Source organism: Hyla sarda, chromosome 4, assembly GCF_029499605.1.
Source record: "Hyla sarda isolate aHylSar1 chromosome 4, aHylSar1.hap1, whole genome shotgun sequence".
Taxonomy (NCBI): domain Eukaryota; kingdom Metazoa; phylum Chordata; class Amphibia; order Anura; family Hylidae; genus Hyla; species Hyla sarda.
Genome location: NC_079192.1, coordinates 178,494,158 through 178,514,579, shown reverse-complemented (window position 1 = coordinate 178,514,579; position 20,422 = coordinate 178,494,158). Strand labels below are relative to the sequence as shown.

Below are 20,422 nucleotides of genomic sequence, written 5' to 3'. Positions count from 1 at the left end.
TTTGACAAACGCAAAAAAAAAAAAAAAAAAAAAAAAAAAACACGTGACCCCATTTCGGAAACTACACCCCTCACGGAATGTAATGAGGGGTGCAGTGAGAATTTACCCCCCACTGGTGTCTGACAGATCTTTGGAACAGTGGGCTGTGCAAATTAAAAAATTTGTACAGCCCACTGTTCCAAAGTTCTGACAGACACCAGTGGGGGGTAAATGCTCACTGTACCCCTTGTTACGTTCCTCAAGGGGTCTAGTTTCCAAAATGGTATGCCATGTGAGGGTTTTTTGCTGTTGTGGCACCATAGGGGCTTCCTAAATGCGACATGCCCCCCGACCAAAATTTGCTCTCCAAAAGCCAAATATGACTCCTTCTCTTCTGAGCATTGTAGTTCGCCCGTAGTGCACTTCAGGTCCACTTATGGGGTACCTTCATACTCAGAAGAGATGGGGTTACAAATTTTGGGGGGTATTTTCTGCTATTAACCCTTGCAAAAATGTGAAATTTGGGGGGAAACACACATTTTAGTGAAAAAATTTTTTTTTTTTTTTACATATGCAAAAGTCGTGAAACACCTGTGGGGTATTAAGGTTCACTTTACCCCTTGTTACGTTCCCCAAGGGGTCTAGTTTCCAAAATGGTATGCCATGTGGGGATTTTTTGCTGTTCTGGTACCATAAGGGCTTCCTAAATGCAACATGCCCCCCCAAAACCATTCCAGAAAAACGTACTCTCCAAAATTCCCTTGTCGCTCCTTTGCTTCTGAGCCCTCTACTGCGCCCGCCAAACACTTTTCATGGACATATGAGGTATGTCCTTACTCGAGAGAAATTGGGCTACAAATATAAGTATAAATTTTCTCTTTTTACCCCTTGTAAAAATTCAAAAATTGGGTCTACAAGAACATGCGAGTGTAAAAAATGAAGATGGTGAATTTTCTCCTTCACTTTGCTGCTATTCCTGTGAAACACCTAAAGGGTTAATACACTTACTGAATGTCATTTTGAATACTTTGGGGGGTGCAGTTTTTATAATGGGGTCATTTGTGGGGTATTTCTAATATGAAGACCCTTCAAATTCACTTCAAACCTGAACTGGTCCCTGAAAAATAGTGAGTTTGAAAATTTTGTGAAAAATTGAAAAAATTGCTGCTGAACTTTGAAGCCCTCTGGTGTCTTCCAAAAGTAAAAGCACGTCAATTTTATGATGCAAACATAAAGTAGACATTTTCAATTTTTTCAGCAAATTTTGAAATTTTTCACTAAGAAACGATGCAAGTATCGACAAAATGTTACCAATAACATAAAGTAGAATATGTCACGAAAAAAACAATCTCGGAATCAGAATGATAGGTAAAAGCATCCCAGAGTTATTAATGCTTAAAGTGACAGTGGTCAGATGTTCAAAAAACGCTCCGGTCCTAAGGTGTAAAATGGCCTGGTCCTTAAGGGGTTAAGTACCAGGGAGCAAGGGCGTACCTGTACACCCTTCGGCACCAAGAGGTTAAAGGGGTACTTCAGTGGAAAATTTTTATTTTTTTTTTTAAATCAACTGATGCCAGATTTGTAAAGTAATTAAAAGGAAAATTGAGGCTCAGGATCTTGAATACTGTATAGACATTTATTAATTAATTATTTAAAATATATGTAATGTGCTCTGTGACGCACAGGGCCCTTGTGGGTCAGCAGGGACACAAAGTACAATTTAATACACTATAAAATTACATAGCATAGAATTCATTATAATATAAAAATATATGTTATAAAATACAATCAATATAAAAGCCACACGTCTGTGGATATTCCAGCCTGTAAGAATAAAATAGTGGTGCATGTGTCTTTTGAATAGAAACTAATATGTAAAGTGCAAAATTGTACTGTTCAATGCGCTGTTTGTATAATGAGTGGTATCTGTTTGCAGCAATGTAACAATTGTTGCATGGTAGCAATGTCTGGTATACTGGCAGTGTTTATGTGCAAACAGTAGCAATGTTAAGTATACTTGCAGTACTGAAGGGCTGAAGGATAGATCGCCGCTTAGAGACTCGGCCGTCTCATATGGATAGCGGTGATAGTGGGGTTCAATGAGCCGTGAATTTTTCCAAATCGCGTGGAAAACGCAGAGAGAATGTTCAAATTCACGGTCCTATTATGTGTGGCATATGCTGATAGACACAAGTTGCCAACAGATACCACTATTTCCACAAATAGTGCATTGAACAGTACAATTTTGCACTTTACATATTCAAAAGACACGTGCACCACTATTTTATTCTTACAGGCTGGAATATACACAGATGTGTGGCTTTTATATTGATTGTATTTTATAACATATTATAATGTATTCTATGCTATCTATGTATGCAAGGGCCCTGTGCGTCACGGAGCACAATACATATATTTTAAACAATTTATAAATGTCTATCCAGTATTCAAGATCCTGAGCCTCAATTTTCCTTTTAATCACTTTACTTTCCGACACCGTGGGTATAGGTGCCATTGAGTTGTTCAGGTCAAGGTAACTAGCAGATAGGAGCCTCTCCTATTTTCTATAGCTTTGTAAATTACTTCTATTTAAAAATCTTAAACCTTGCAGTAGTTATCAGCCACTGTATACTACAGAGGAAGTTCTTTTCTTTTTGACTTTCTTTTCTGTCTGACCACAGTGCTCTCTGATGACACCTCAGTGTCCTCAGTGATCTGTAGCTCCCCAGTACCAGCAGGACTCATGCAGGCCCAGACCATGACACTCTCACCTCCCTACTTGGCTGTAGGCAAGACACACTTGTACTCCTCACCTGGTTGCCTCCGCACACACGTTGACACCGTACAAATAAGTGTTTTCTTGGTCTCATAGGACCACAGGACATGGTTCCAGTAAACCATGTCCTTAGTCTGCTTGTCTTTAGCAAACTGTTTGAGGCTTTCTTGTGCTTCATCTTTAGAAGAGGCTTCCTTCTTGGACAACAGCCATGCAGACCAATTTGATACAATGTACACTACTTAGTTGATAAATTTCTCCAGAATGTGTAGTTAGAGGGATTGGCCACTTCTATATTGTTTTACTGAAATACATGTTAATAATGATAATAAAAAAAGTTACCTATGATCTTACACTTGTTACCTGCTATGTATACTGAGGAAGCTCCACCACCTTCATCTTGTGTCCCGTGTGGATGGAGCTCCCCTAAAATGGCAGCATATGGAGGAGCATTTGCCCATAATGCTACTGAACTTCCCATCTAGGAACACAAGGTTCAGTGAAGGAGTGCTATGCCCGCCCATCTGATCAATTTTCTTATTTCTTCACTCTCACATTCTAGTTACGTGAAAGTAAAGAAATTGGAATATGGGCGGCATATCACTGCGTATAGAGGAGGCAGAGGAGCTCGGAAAGCTGGCTCCATGCCTCCATTGCACACAGCAGCACTATAGCAATACCAGGAGGGATAACTTTTTATTGTATTGGGTTTAGTGTGGGTGAACAGGATGTGAGTTTCCTTTTAACTTAATTTATTAATTAAATAGCCACTATGAACTAAAAGGTCACTTTAAATTGTCACTGTTGTTTCAAAAAACTTTGCATAAATCTATACTACAAACAAACTGTAAGAAATGTTGTAGTATATAGAAAATGCTTTTTATATAAGACTCCTTTCCTAGACTTGTCAAACTTACGATTCACTCTGAAAGAGCTCAGCGACAACTGGAAATAACAGATGGAGACATCAGAGCAGAAATCTGCTGAAAAATGACAAAGAAATTAAAAAAAAATTTAAAACTGCCAGAAATAGTGTCATTCTTCATATACACACAGGGCAGCTTATCCTGAATAACCTAAAAATGACAGGTAGATGTTAAGTGACTGATAAGAATACACATTAGGATTCACAGATGCCAAATGTATGGATCTTTCACAGCACATGCATCACTGGGGCATGTGCCCATATATCAGATTACTTTTACTGTGGATAGATAGCCTGAAATATATAAAAAATCAAAAAAAAACTCTGCACGTTCTAAATGTCTGTAAAATATCAGGGATCTATATTACATGGTAAATTTGAAAAGCATTGCATGGTGAATTTGAAAAGCATTGCCAAATATCTGCAGTGTGATATGTAACATAGTTCATGAGGTTAAAGAAAGACCAGAGTCCATCAAGTTCAACCTATATCCCTAATGAGTCCCTACTGAGTTGATCCAGAGGAAGGCAAAAAAAAAAAAAAAACCTCATCGTAGAGGTAAAAATTCCTTTCCGACTCCAAATATGGCAGTCAGAATAAATCCCTGGATCAACCTGTCCCTATAAATCTAGTATCCATAACCTGTAATGTTAGTACTCTCTAGAAATGCATCCATACCCCTTTTGAACTCTTACCCAGTTAATCATGACCACCATCTCCGGAAGAGAGTGCTACAGAATCCCTGTCTGTGCTGGTGTAGAAACCTTCTTTCCTCTAAATGTAGAGGATGCCCCCTTGTTATAGATACAGTCCTTGTTATAGATACAGATCATGGGAGAGATCTCTGTACTGCCCCTGATATATTTATACATAGTTATTAGGTCGTTCCTAAGTCTTCTTTTTTTCTAAACTAAATAACTCTAATTCTGATAATCTTTCTGGGTACTGTAGTCCTCCCATTCCCCGTATTACTCTGGTTGCCCATCTTTGAACCCTCTCCTGCTCCACTATATCTTTCTTGTACACTGGTGCCCAGTACTGTGCACAGTATTCTATGTGTGGTCTGACTAGTGATTTGTACAGCGGTAGAATGATTTCCTTGTCGCGGGCATCTATGCCCCTATTAATGACCCCCATGATTTTATTTGCCTTGGTAGCAGTTGCCCGACACTGGTCACTACAGCTAAATTTACTATTAACTAAGACTCCCAAGTCCTTTTCCACATCAGTCGTCCCAAGTGTTCTCCCATTTAATACATAATCCCAGCCCAGATTTTTCCTCCCCATATGCATTACCTTACATTTATCAGTGTTGAACCTCATCTGCCACTTCTTAGCCCAAACCTCCAACCTATCCAGATCCATTTGTAACAGTGCACAGTCCTCTGTTGTGTTATCTACTATATACAGTGCACAGTCCTCTATTGTGTTGACCACTTTACAGAATTTAGTATCATCTGCAAAGATTGCTACTTTACTATTCAACCCCTCTACAAGGTCATTAATGAATATATTAAATAGAACAGGACCCAAGACTGACCCCTGTGGTACCCCACTAGTAACAGTCACCCAATCAGAATAAGTACCATTAATAACCACCCTCTATTTCCATTCACTGAGCCAGTTACTTACCCACTTGCACACATTTCCCCCCAGTCCAAGCATTCTCATTTTATACACCAACCTTTTATGTGGCACCGTATGAAATGCTTTGGAAAAATCAAGGTATACGACATCCAGCGATTTCCCCTGGTCCAGCCTGGAGCTCACCTCCTCATAAAAGCTGATCAGGTTAATTTGACAAGACCGATCCCTCATAAAGACATGCTGATATGGTGTCATACATTTATTTTTATCAAGATATTCCAAAATAGCATCTCTTAGAAAACCCTCAAACAATTTTCATACAACGGAGGTTAAACTAACAGGCCTCTAATTCCCGGGGTCACCTTTTGACCCCTTTTTAAATATTGGCACCACATTTGCCATGCGCCAGTCTTGAGGAACAGACCCTGTCACTATAGAGTCCCTGAATATTAAAAATAGGGGTCTGTCTATTGCATTACTTAATTCCTTTAGAACACGGGGGTGAATGCCATCTGGACCTGGTGATTTGTCTATTTTGATTTTTTGTAGGCGGCACTGTACTTCCAGGGTTTTATCACGATTTTAGGTTTCATCAGAAAACCGGATACGGGGCAAAAATGTGCCGACCGGACTCACCGTTTGACTCAGGTCGGCTCATTAAAATGAAATAGATACGGGCCTGATCCGGCTGGGATACGGGAGCACCCGGTTTTCCCTCCCCCAATTGGAGACTGCAGCCATAGAGTAAAATCGTGGTGTGAACCCACCCTTAGACAGGTAACCTGTACTGGGGAGTTTACCTTATCTTGCTGTATTTTACCTGCCATTTAATTTTCTTCGGTGAATACAGTGGAGAAGAATGTGTTTAATATATTTGCTTTTTCCTGATCCCCATCTATAATTTCTTCCTTATCATTTTTTTAAAGTGCCAACACTTTCATTTTTAACCTTTTTGCTATTTATATAGTTAATGAACATTTTGGGGTTAGCTTTACTTTCTTTGAACAAACACTTACATTGATGTGATCTAAGGTGATACAAGGTGCTCAACTCCAAGTGCAGTTGTGCACCTACATTGGAGTGGAGGACCTGCACCTATGGATCACAATGTGGTTTCACAACTGTGGTTAATGTAAACAATGACATTAGCTAACCCTCAAAACTGATGTAAAATTGAGACATTAGCCAGTATATCCTTATATGAAGGACACACTTGAGCCCGCACACCATGCCAAGGTTTCTCAAATGATGCAGGTCCTATCAACTAACCTACCTGGCCAGATAAATAAAACCAGGAACCAATATTACGGCAGCCATAGGCCTGACTTGCAGATTGCTCCTCAGTCACCTGCAGTGTGAATCTAAGCACACATACAATGGGTGGGAGGGAGTAGACAAGCTACAAGTCCCACCCTGGTTGGTTCATTTATAGCAGGCCTCACAGGTGAAACCCTAATGCTACCCAGCAAGATAAAAGGGTGCAAAGCAAAGACATAACGGCTTGGACGGAGGGACAGGACGTGATGTGAGGAGGTTGAGAGGCTCCACCCCCCCGCTTCCTGCCCCCTCCATGGACCAAACACATGCTGCTGGTTCGGGACACCGCTCAGTTGCGCTGAAAGCTGGGATGTGAATGTGCTGGATGGCGGTGGAGTAGAGGGACCTGACCTGACACAGCAGTAGCGAGCGGGCAGCAGTGGACTGTGAGCGTAGCAGCCCCCACACGAACAACAGCACACACAGGTGCCAGCAATGCTGCGATCTGGAGTGGAGGCCCACAAGAGGCAGTGAGTGGAAGGAACCCGGGTCTGTGTTGTGCTAAGAATGCAGGAAGAGTGAGAGTGTGACCCTGGAGCTACTGGAGGAAGACACACTGAGGAGGCTGATCCATGGCTGTTCCAGGGACCCAGCTGAGATTCAGGTGAGATCCTCCCATATCTGTGTTGTTATAAAGATGAAACTGCTGCCACAGTGAACAAACTGTACTAAAAGAATAGGTGTGGGGGCAAGTTTTGCTCGATCAATAATAAATCCCCCTCGTGGCGATTATAGCTGTGGAGGTGAATGCTGCCACGTTCACCTTGTATGTTTAAAGCCGATAAAGTAGGCCCTTCTGCATAAGAAATAAGAATTTATCTATAAGAACTGGATTTGGGTGGAAAACCCTAATTGGGACAGTGTATTTTATTTATTTTTTTCTCCTGAGTATAAACGACACCTGGTGAAACACCTGTAGCACTGCAGGAGCAGGTCTATAGTCTGCAGATAACTGAGCTTCTCCTGTGATACAACAAGCTGAAAGTGCCCGTTGGAAATATTTAGTTGGTAATCTTTTCTGAAACTCCCGGCGCAGCATATGAAATACACGTGACTGTTCTGGGTGGGACAATATATTGACAACTGGAGGATAAGATGGCACCCAAGCTGAATAAAACACATAGCCCAACAAAGGACACTAAAGCAGCTGGGAAAGTGGATAAATATTTTGTCTCGCCGGGGGCAGTGCCTAGAAATCGTGGACAAAATAAAACCAATGCAGGAGATCTGGGATTAGATGGCTCTATAATGGAGAAGGAAGGGGATGTTCCCCAACCTGCCCTAGATAAAATATTAGCGGCAGTTGCAAAATGTAATACTTCCATAGATGTTCTGTCCAATCAAGTTGGGGTTATCGGTGTGGAAATCAATTTGATCAGGGAAGATCTAAAGAAATTCAGGGAGAGGTGTACAGAGGTGGAGACAAGAGTGTCGGGTGTGGAAGATGAGGTCCATAAGTTAAAATCTGAAGTACAGAGGATGTCAGGGGAGAACAAGTTATTAAATCAAAAAGTGACAGAATTTGAAGACCGCTCCAGACGGGGAAACCTTAGAATCTTGGGTTTCCCAGAGGGAGCGGAAAGTAAAGATGTGATAACTTTTATCCAAACATGGTTGATTGCGCAGTGTGGGGAGGAAAACCTCTCTAAACACTTTAGTGTGATACGTGCGCATAGAATTCCATTCCAACCCCCGCCAGTAGGGGGCAGACCACGTACCATAATACTTAAACTCCTGAATGATAATGACCGTGACAACATCTTGAGAATAATGAGGAAAAAAAAGGAGATAGAATACAATGGAAATAGAATTATGCTTTTCCCAGATTATGCAACTGAAACACAGAAGAAGAGATATACTTTCAGGGAAGTTAAAAAGAGACTTGCACATAATGGAATCAAGTTTGCTTTAATGTTCCCAGCCAGGCTGAAGGTTTTTTACAACAGTGAGACGTTCTTTTTTTCTAGCGCAGTAGAAGCGGTGGACTGGATGGACACACGGGGATTGAAAAATAGTGGTTAAGGTCCGGGGGAGGATGGGAAGGGGGGGGGACAATCACGTAAGGCTAGAAATTTGCCCGAGATGGCAGGTCACCGGGAGGGGGGGGGAGGGGTGATGGGGGGGAGGTTTGGGAACCCTGGGGAAGTTGTTTTTTTTTTTTCAAACTTCAAAAAAAGAGAGGGAAAAAAAAGATTTTTTTTTTCTTCTCTCTTCCTTCTTACTATGGTGTTTATTGTGTTCAACTGGACTGTAAGAGAATGACCACGGATGACTGTTAAGGCAGTGGTATGGAATGTACGAGGACTTGGGGATAAAATTAAAAGATCAGCGGTAATGGGAGTTATTATGAAGCACGCACCAGGCATAGTCGGGTTAGTTGAGACACCTTTAACGAGAGAAACAGTAATGGTTTTGAAACGTAATGTTTGGGGACATTATTACCATTCTCTTCATACAGCATATTCACGGGGGGTTTCTGTGTTAATCCCTAGAAACTTAAATTGGGAATTAATTAGAAAAAGGGTAGATGATGAGGGGAGGTTTGTTTTTTTATATGGGAGATTAGAAAATGTAAGATGTGTATTAGCATTTGTATATATACCCCCGCCTTTCTCATCCGCGGTCCTTCTTAAATTATTAGATTTTTGCGTGAGTTGCGGAGAATGCCCTGTGTTTGCCATGGGGGATATGAACTGCGTCCTAGATGAGAGGCTAGATAGATGGAGGGCAAGCGGGAGTAAAGGAGAGGTGGGCTGCACCCCCCTGGCGAAAGTATGTAATGAACTGGGACTCAGCGATATTTGGAGGATTTACAACCCTCAAAAGAAAGAATATTCATGTTGGAACAAGACCTGTCAAACTATGTCCAGAATAGATATATGTCTGGGAAATGACTCTAGTTTAAATAAGGTGATAAAAATACATTATTGGGTTAGATGTCTGTCGGACCACGCGGCTCTAGAAGTACTGATAAAAACAGAGGAAGAGGTAAGAGATGGGTTCCAGAAAATTAACCCTCACTGGTTAAATTTGATAGAGAATGCCACAATAGAAAAAAACTTGAGGGAGTTTTTTGCAAACAACTGGGGCACAGCAAGTGACCCGGTTGTCTGGGAGACCTGTAAAGCTTACCTAAGAGGGGAAAGCAATAAAGTGGGGAAAAAAAAGAGTTTAAATCAACCTAAATAAGTAATCTTAGGGATACAGAGAAGGAATATACACAAAATTCATCAGAAGAGAGTAAGGAAAAATTAAATAAGCTACAAAATGAATTTAATGAATATATGTTGGAAAAGAGTAAAAATAAATTGATTTTTCAAGGCCAGCAAAGATTTGTACAGGCAGGGAAGCCTAACAAGTATTTGATGGCAATTGTCTCAAATCAACACACTAAGCAAAGAATTTCTGGGATAAGGAATAAAGAAGGAGATTGGTGTATAGAAAAAAGGAAATAATAAGGGAATTTAGAGAATATTATGAGTTATTATATAGATCTGAATATAATAAGGAAAGAAAGGAAACGCTAAATTATTTGGACCAAATGGAACTCCCTAGACTCCCCGAAATGAAAAAACAAATCTTAGATGCTCCATTAACTAGAATAGAATTGAATAAAGTGCTAGATCAGATTAGGGGTAATACAACACCTGGAAGCAATGGACTAACCTTTGAGGTATATAGAAGGTTTGGCGGAATTTTGATCCTGGCATTACATAGAGTGATTGAGACCAGCATGGTGAACGGGAAATTACCGGACGGTTATAATATGATCCTGAAAGAGGGAAAAGATAAAGAGGATATGGGGTCGTATAGACCCATATCGTTAATAAATACGGATATGAAGATTTTCGCCAAAGCATTAGCCATTAGATTACAGAGTAATATCACAGAGTTAATTCAGGAAGATCAGTGCGGGTTTATCCCGGGAAGAATGGCCCGACACAATATATATAGAGTCCTTACGAACATAGATATGGGAAAATTACAGGGCGGGGAATCCCTCTCCATCCTGTCTTTAGATGCCACTAAGGCTTTTGACAGGGTGGAGTGGTAGTTCTTGTGGGCAGAATTAGAAAAATGCGGCTTTGGGAAAACATATATAGACATGATCCAACTGTTATACTCCGAACCTAAAGCAAGAGTGTCGATCAATGGGAAATTATCGGAGCAATTCTCGCTCTCAAGAGGCACCAGACAGGGATGCCCTCTCTCCCCCTTGTTGTTTGCTACGAGCATGGAACCTTTGGCTGTTAAGATCAGAGAGGAGAAGGAGATTGGCGGGTTTGGTGCAAGGGGGAGAGAGGACAAAATATCCTTACATGCAGACGATATCCTGCTTTTTTTGGGAAAAACAGTCGGATCTGACCGGAGTGATGGAGATTATCAAGGAATATGGGAGTTTCTCAGGATTAGAAATAAACTGGTCCAAATCAGTACTCCTTCCATTGGGGGAGAATAATATATTCATAGAAAACAAAATAAAAATATTTAAAAAAGATGAGCACTTTAAATACTTAGGTATACAAATCTCAGGTAAATTAGAAGATCATTATAAATTAAACCTAGAACACTTAATAGAGAACATGGAAAAGAAAATTAAAATATGGAGCGACTTCAAAATTTCTAAAGCAGACAGAATGATATTAATGAAAACGATTATGTTGCCGAAAATATTATACGTATTTAGTGCTTCACCCATTTGGTGTGATGATTTTTTTTTTAAAGAATGCTGTCAATCTTCAATGCTTTGATATGGGGCCGAAGAAGGGTAAGGATTAAGATCGGGGCCGAAGAAGGGTAAGGATTAGAATATTTATGTCTACCCAGAAGAGAAGGGGGAATGGCGTTTCCGGACGATAAAAAGTATTTTTTAGCCGCCCAATTATACTTTATTAGGGACTGGAGGAGATCTCATATGATTGAGTATTTGATGGAACGATGTAGAGGATCATATGATGATATTTACCAGTTACTGGAGTCAGGGCAATTAGAAGAGAAAGGATGGAAAAATTGTATAAGAATAGCTGCCTTGAAAAGAACGTGGAAAATGGTAAAAAGGGAGGTGGGAATAACTGGGATATTGGATATAGCCCTCATTTGGAATAATAAAAACACGGTAGAGGAAATAAGTAGATTAGAATTTCGAACACTAGCACAATGGGGGGTGAATACAATAGGGGATATATATAAGGAAGGGAAGATTAAAACATGGGAAGAGTTAAAAAAGGGTAGAGAAGTTGGAGTTGGGACATGGTTTGAATATATGAGATTAAGAGGTATAGTAAAAGACACGGTAGATAAGGGGAAGAAAGTAGAAATAGTAAAAGGTAGTTTTTTTGATAAGATGATGAATACAGAGATGGGGAAAAAAAGAGTTGTCAAAGGTATATAGAGCACTTAATACATTTTCTATATTAAAGAGAAATCATCACAGTAGAAAAATATGGCAAAAAGAATTGGGTGAGATAGAAGAAGCACAGTGGGGAAAAATACACGAAAGAATTAATGTTATTCCATTAAATGCGAATCATAGGGTGATACAGTTTAATATAGTTTATAGGCTGTACTATACACCTCTCTTTTTGTATAAAATAGGTAAAAAGAACTTGAGTGCCTGCTCAAAATGTGGGCAGGAAGAGGCAGGATTGTTGCATATGCTTTGGCCATGTCCAGAAATAAAGACATTTTGGGTAGAAGTTATACAATTAGTTGAGAAAAGTTGGAAGATTAGAATAAAATTAACACCAATAAATGCGATCCTGGGAGGTAATATTGGGACAGAAATAAAAAGGGATTGGGAAAAAAATTCAAAGGTCACTTTTTTATGCTAGATTAATTATAGTAAAACAGTGGATATCTGTAACAGGCTCGAGTGTGCATCAATGGAGGGAGGGGCTGAGGAGGGAATATAGAATTGAGATATAGAGAACTAAAAAGCTGAGCCGCGGGGTCCGATAAGACATTTTTGACCTTTTTCCTTTTTTTTATTTTTTATTTTTTTATTTATTTATTTTTTCCTCTTCTTCTTCTTCCTCTAGGGGGGATAGGGGGTGGGGGGATGGGTGTGAGGAGGGTATTAAAATTTGTTAAAAATATTGTATTATTCATTTTTTCTTTTTGTAATATGTGGTGGTAATAAAAAAAAAAGAAAAAAAAAAGACATAACGGCTTATATTTGCATGAACATGGTTATAGCAGGAAAACTCAACCCCAAGTGCAGTTGTGCACCTTTGCTGGGGCGGAGGTCCTGCACTTGTAAACCATTGCTAAGGGCAATCCCCAGCAAAAATTGCATACAATGGAGGATGCCTGCAAACAGTCACAAGTACCACAATGGCATCCTGACACCAGATAAATGTGTATGTGGATGCGTTAAACATGACTGACTTTAAACAAACACTTAAATTGATGTGATCTAAGGTGATACAAGGTGCTCAACTCCAAGTGCAGTTGTGCACCTAAGTTGGAGTGGAGGACCTGCACCTATGGATCACAGTGTGGTTTCACAACTGTGGTTAATGTAAAGAATGACATTAGCTAACCCTCAAAACTGATGTAAAATTGAGACATTAGCCAGTGTATCCTTATATGAAGAGGGTTAACTAATGGGTTAGCTTATATGAAGAGATGCGTTAGCCGGGAATCGAACCCGGGTCAACTGCTTGGAAGGCAGCTATGCTCACCACTATACCACCAACGCTTCTGTTTGGGTTCAAATCCCACTAAGGACAACAATAAATAAAGTGTTTTTACTTTCTTTGGCAATGAGTCTTTCTGTCTCTACTTTTGTGGCTTTTATCTGTTTTTTACATATTCTACATTTTTCTCTATAGCTTTTTAATGGTTCTTCACTGCCGTCTTGTTTTAGTAGTTTAAATGCTTTATTTTTGTCATTTATTGCCCCCTTTACATTTGTATTCATCCACATTGGATTTTTTTTCTATTCCTGACTCTTTTATTCCCATAAATTATATACCTCTCTTACAGTGGGAATTTAAGATATTTTTAGTGTCAGTATTCTTGTTTTTCAGGACATTATCCCAATTTCTATTGTTAAAGAGGTATTCCGCTGTTAGAAATCTTATCCCCTATTCCCCTGCAGCATCCCGGTACCTCAGCAGCCCGGAGCTAAGTTATCTCCAAGGCTGATGACGGGCGGTGCAGGGGACGGGGCAATGTGACGTCAAGGCCTCGCCCCTTCGTGATGTCACTTCTGTCCCCCTCAATGCAAGTCTATGGAGGGGGCGTCACACCCCTCCCATAGACTTGTATTGAGGGGCGGGGAATGATGTCATGAAGAGGTGGGGCTGTGACATCACGATGCCCCGTCCCCTGCACCGCCGGTAATCAGCCTCTGAGAAAACTTAGCTCCGGGCTGCTGCAGGGGGGATTGCGGGGGTCCCCAATGGTGGGCCCCCCGCAATCAGACATCTTATCCCCTATCCTTTGGATAGGGGATAAGAAGTCTAACAGCGGAGTTCCCCTTTAACCCCTTGCCGCAAAACGCAGTTTCTAAATGGCACTGCGGCATGGGAGGGTTATGAAGCGAGCTCAGGATCTGAGCTTGCATCGTACCCGCATGGTCCCGGCTGCCAGGACCTGTGGCTAATGCCGGACATCGTCGTTCTTTAGATGCGGCGATCAAAGTTGATCGCCGCATCTAAAGTGAAAGTGAAAGCATCCTGGCAGCTCAGTTGGGCTGATCGGGACCATCGAGGAAAAAATGCGATGTCTCTATCAGCTAGCACACAGCAGGAGGGTGCCTTCCCTGCCTCCTGCGTGTCCGATTGGTGATTGATTGCTCCAAGCCTGAAATCCAGGCTTGAGCAATCAACCGCCGATATCACTGATCAATGCAATGCAATGCAATATAAAAATATGTGTATATAAAAATAAACATGTGGTATCACATGCGTTAATATCCGAACTATAAAAATATATTGTTAATTAAACCAAATGGTCAATAGCATACATATAAAAAAAAACTCCAAAGTCCAAAATAGCATATTTTTGGTCACTTTTTATACCATAAAAATATGAATAAAAAGCTATCAAAAAGTCCAATCAAAACAAAAATGGTTCCGATAAAAACTTCAGATCATGGCGCATAAAATTAGCCCTCATACCCTTTTAGGGGTCAGAAGAGGACAATTTTAAACGCATACATTTTCCTGCATGTAGTTATGATTTTTTTCAGAAGTAATACCAAATCAAACCTATATAAGTAGGGTATCTTTTTAATCGTATGGACCTACAGAATAAAGAAAAGGTGTCATTTTTACGGAAAAATTTACTGCGTAGAAACGGAAGCCCCAAAAATTAACAGAATGGCGTTTTTTTTCTTCAAGTTTGTCGCACAATGATTTTTTTGTTCCGTTTTGCCGTTGATTTTTGGGTAAAATGACTGATGTCATTACAAAGCAGAATTGATGGTGCAAAAATATTGGTAGTCTAGACGCGACCACCAATAGCAGATCGGGGGCGGAGGGGTTTACTTTCGTTTTCCCCGTCCTGCCCACCCACAATAGGCGGGGCAGAACGCCGAAGATCCACTTACCGCTCCGGAGGCTGCGGGCGACAGTGATCGGCGGGCGGCGACGGAGATCGGCGCGTGCGGCAGAAGAAGACGGCTCCCTGGATCCTACGGAAGCCGCTAAGTTGCCTAGCAACATCTGGAGGGCTACAGTCTGAGACTGTAGCCCTCCAGATGTTGCAAAACTACAACTCCCAGCATGCCCAGACAGCTGTTTGCTGTTTGGGCATGCTGGAATATGTAGTTTTGCAACAGCTGGAGGGCTGCAGTTTGAGACCACAATATAGTGGTCTCTAAACTGTATCCCTCCAGATCTTGGAAAACTACAACTCCTAGCATGCTCAAACAGCTCTTTGCTGTCTGGACATGCTGGGATTTGTAGTTTTGCAACATCTGGAGGGTCACAGTTTGGAGATCACTGGGCAATGGTCTATAAACTGTAGCCCTCCAGATGTTGCAAAACTGCAAATCCCAGCATGCCCAAACAGCAAACAGCTGTCTCACCATGCTGGGAGTTGTAGTTGCATAACCTCCAGCTGTTGCATAACTACATTTCCCAGCATGCCCTACATGCTGGGAGTTGTAGTTTTGCAACAGCTGGAGGCACACTGGTTGGAAAATTCTGAGTTAGGTAACAGAACCTAACTGAAGGTTTTCCAACCAGTGTGCCTCCAGCTGTTGCAAAAGTACAACTCCCAGCATGCATGATATGTCAGTACATGCTGGGAGTTGTAGTTTTGCAACAGCTGGAGGCACACTGGTTGGAAAATACTGTTAGGTAACAGAACCTAACTGAAGGTTTTCCAACCAGTGTGCCTCCAGCTGTTGCAAAAGTACAACTCCCAGCATGCACGGTATGTCAGTACATGCTGGGAGTTGTAGTTTTGCAACAGCTGGAGGCACACTGGTTGGAAAATACTGAGTTAGGTAACAGAACCTAACTGAAGGTTTTCCAACCAGTGTGCCTCCAGCTGTTGCAAAAGTACTGTCTGTCAGTGCATGCTGGGAGTTGTGGTTTTGAAACAGCTGTAGGTTTTCCCCCCCATGTGAATGTACAGGGTACATTTACACGGGCAGGTTTACAGTAAGTTTCCTGCTTCAAGTTTGATCTGCGGCAAATTTTTCGCCGCAGCTCAAACTCCTAGCGGAAACTCAGCGTAACACGCCAGTGTAAATGTACGTACCCTAAAAACACTACACTACACTACACTACACTAACACAAAATAAAGGGTAAAACACTACATTTACACCCCTTACACTACCCCCCCCCCCCAATAAAAATAAAAAAAACGTATTGTACGGCAGTGTTTCCAAAACGGAGCCTCCAGCTGTCGCAAAACAACAACTCCCAGCATTTCCGGACAGCCACTGAGTGTCCAGGCATGCTGGGAGTTAAGCAACAGCTGGAGGCACCCTATTTGGGAATCACTGGTGTAGAATACCCCTATGTCCACCCCTGTGCAATCCCTAATTTAGTCCTCAAATGCGCATGGCGCTCTCTCATTTTGGAGCCCTGTCGTATTTCAAGGAAACAGTTTAGGGTCACATATGGGGTATTTCCGTAATCGGGAGAAATTGCACTACAAATTTGGGGGCTTTTTCTCCTTTTACCCCTTATGAAAAGGAAAAGTTGGGGGCTACACCAGCCTGTTAGTGTAAAAAATAAAAATGTTTACACTAACATGCTGGTGTTGCCCCATACTTTTTATTTTCACAAGCAGTAAAAGGAAAAAAACAAAAAACAAAATTAGTAACGCAATTTCTCCTGAGTACGGCAATACCCCATATGTGGGCGTAAAATGCTCTGCGGACGCACAACAAGGCTCAGGAGTGAGAGCGCCCCATGTACATTTGAGGCCTAAATTGGTGATTTTCACAGGGGTGGCTGATTTTACAGTGGTTCTGACATAAACGCAAAAACGTAAATACCCACATGTGACCCCATTTTGGAAACTACACCCCCCACGGAACATAACAAGGGGTATAGTGAGCCTGAACACCCCACAGGTGTTTGACGAATTTTCATAAAATTTCTATGGGAAAATGAAAAAAAAATATTTTCACTAAAATGCTGGTGTTACCCTAAATTTTTCATTTTCACAAGGGAAAATAGGAAAAAGCCCCCCAAAATTTGTAACCCCATTTCTTCTGAGTAAGAACATACCCCATTTGTGGATTTAAAGTGCTCGGCGGGCGCACTACAATGCTCAGAAGAGAAGGAGCGCCATTGGGATTTTGAAGAGAAAATGTGTCTGGAATTGGAGGCCACATGAGTTTACAAAGCCCCCATAGTGCCAGAACAATGGACCCCCCCACATGTGACCCCATTTTGGAAACTACACCCCTCATGTAGTGTATTAAGGGGTACAGTGAGCATTTACGCCCCACATGTGTCTGACAGATTTTTGGAACAGTGGTCCGTGAAAATGAAAATTTTTTATTTATAAACCTTTGTAAAAATGGTAAATTTGGGGAAGAAACTGCACTTAAGTGAAATTTTTTTTTCTCATTTACACATCTGATTTTAACGAAAAGTCGTCAAACACCTGCGTGGTGTTAAGGCTCACTGGACCCCTTGTTACGTGCCTTGAGAGGTGTAGTTTCCAAAATGGTATGCCATGTGGGGTTTTCTGCTGTTCTGGCACCATTGGGGCTTCCTAAATGTTACATGCCCCCCCAAAAACCATTTCAGCAAAATTCACTCTCCAAAATCCATTGTTGCTCCTTCCTTTCTGAGCCCTCCACTGCGCCCGCCGAACACTTGACATACACATATGAGGTATTTCCTTACTCGAGAGAAATTGGGTTACAAATTTTTGGGGGCTTTTTCTCCTATTACCACTTGTAAAAATTCAAAAACTGGGTCTACAAGAAAAATTGGAAAATTGCTGCTGAACTTTGAAGCCCTCTGATGTCTTCCAAAAGTAAAAACACGTCAATTTTATGATGCAAATATAAAGAAGACATATTGTATTTGTGAATCAATATATAATTTATTTGGAATGTCTATTTTCCTTACAAGCAGAGAGCTTAAAAGTTAGAAAAATGCAATATTTTTAAATTTTTCATCAAATTTTTGAATTTTTTACAAAGAAATTATGCAAGTATGGACAAAAATTTACCACTACCATAAAGTAGAATATGTCACGAAAAAACTATCTCGAAATCAAATTTATAAGTAAAAGCATCCCAGAGTTATTAATGCTTAAAGTGACAGTGGTCAGATTTGCAAAAAATGCTCCCGTCCTTAGGGTCATAATGGTCTCCGTCCCCAAGGGGTTAAGGACCACGGGTTTTTCAGTTTTTGCACTTTCGTTTTTTCCTCATCACCTTCTAAAAATCATAACGCTTTCAATTTTGCACCAACAGACTCATATGAGGGCTTATTTTTTTTGCATCACCAATTGTCCTTTGTAATGACATCAATCATTTACCACAAAATCCAGAAAAAAAATATTTGTGGGGCAAAATTGAAGAAAAAAAAACGCCATTTTGTAACTTTTGGGGGCTTCCGATTCTACACAGTACATTTTTCTGTAAAAATGACGCCTTATATTTATTCTGTAGGTCCATACGGTTACAATGATACCCAATTTATATAGGTGTTTCTTTATTTTACTACTTAAAAGAAATTATAACTACATGCACCAAAATTAGTATGTTTAAATTTGTCATCTTCTGACTCCTATAACTTTTTTTTTGCGCTGTTATCTGAAGTTTTTATTGATACCATGATTGCTTTGATCTGACTTTTTGATCACTTTTTATACATTTTTTTTTGTATACTAAGTGACCAAAAATACGCAATTTTGGACTTTGGAATTTATTTTTTACGTGTATGCCATTGGCCGTGCAGTGTAATTAACATTATATTTTTATAGTTTGGACATTTACGCGCGTGGCGATACCACATATGTTTATTTTTGTTTACATTTTTATTTTTAAGTGGGAGAAGGGGGGTGATTCAAGCTTTTATTTAGGAAAGGGTTGAATCACATTTACTCACTTATTTTTTTTAAACTATTTTTACACTTTTTTAGCCCCCATAGGGGACTATTACTTGCAATACCATGGGTCCTGGTTGCCAATAGCAACTGGGACCCAGTAGATACGAAGCACGCTTCGTTAAGGGGTTAATAAGTCCTACCTCTCTATCTACACTATCTTCCCCCTCTATGTTGTAGGTTCCCTCCCCGACAGTCCCTAGTTTAAACACTCCTCCACCCTTCTTGCCATCTTCTCCCCAAGCATAGTTCTCCATGAACTCAAACCCCTCCTTCCTACACAAGCTTCTGAGCCACTTGTTTACCCCCTAACCTCCCGCTGCATCTCTGGTGTGGCTCGTGGTACAGGTAATATTTCAGAAAATATGGCTTGCAGCCTAAGTCCCTGAAATCATTTTTACAGGCATTCCACCAACCTCTTACTTTGTCATTGGTGCCAATATGCACCATGACTGCTGGGTCTTCTACTGAAATCACATTCACCTTCATTATACTTTTTATTTTGTTCTGGATATTTTAGTGCAGATTCATAGATTTTGTGTAGTTACGTAACACCTGATTGACTTATTACTACATTTACACTACATTATTGTAGACTCGGAAGTAATGACCAGGATGTTCACTGCGTCCCCCTGTGATACCTGTATAACAATTCCCAAATACACACAATGTTAATAATTAAAATGTTATAACATATCTTATTCGGGTTATATAAGTGCAATGAAAAGTCTTGATAACTATTTATTACTAGCTATACTTCCTCCTCATTACACTGATGCCTCCCCTCTGTGCCAGAAACTAAACTGGCTGCCCATTATATGGCATCCACTTGCGTTATATGTATTCTATTGGTGCCAAGTTGCATTATCTATGCCATGTCTCCACTATTGGCTCCAGACATCCTCCTCTGGTCTCTCTCCTGCTGTTTCCACCATTGCTGCAGTTCCTACTCTGCCCTCTAGGGGCCGTGTACAAGCACTGGCTGAAATTTATAGGGCCAGTGTGAATTCTCTAATGGATCTTCCTCCTATCTCTGCTAGGCACTGCCTATATAACCCGGGTCCACCCATTCCCTGATGCATGAACAATAGTGTAGTTTGACAACTAGCAACGGTATCGGCTACTGTTCCTATCCTGCGTTTCTGTGTTTGACCCAAGCCTGACACTACTTCTGTCTGATCCCTCTGTGCCTTACTGATTTTTCAGTGGATGACCCGGGCTGTCAACCACACCTCTGCATACTGAGCTAGCTAAAGACCACCTGGCTGCTTGTGAGCTACTCAGCTGACACCAAGTCGTT

General features: G+C 40.8%; 1 protein-coding gene and 1 non-coding gene across 2 annotated transcripts in view; both read right to left on the bottom strand.

Moving 5' to 3' along the window:
- The window catches only part of ZNF592 (zinc finger protein 592), a 64,316-nt gene extending 60,621 nt beyond the window's left edge, over nucleotides 1-3,695 (bottom strand). The window contains exon 1 of the mRNA XM_056572915.1: nucleotides 3,673-3,695. The gene's annotated coding sequence lies outside the window, so the exon portion shown is untranslated. The remainder of the gene's footprint in view (nucleotides 1-3,672) is intronic.
- Nucleotides 3,696-13,212: 9,517 nt separating this feature from the next.
- On the bottom strand, nucleotides 13,213-13,284 carry TRNAG-UCC (transfer RNA glycine (anticodon UCC)). Its single transcript has one exon. It is a non-coding gene; the product is annotated as a tRNA-Gly (tRNA).
- Nucleotides 13,285-20,422: the final 7,138 nt, after the last annotated feature.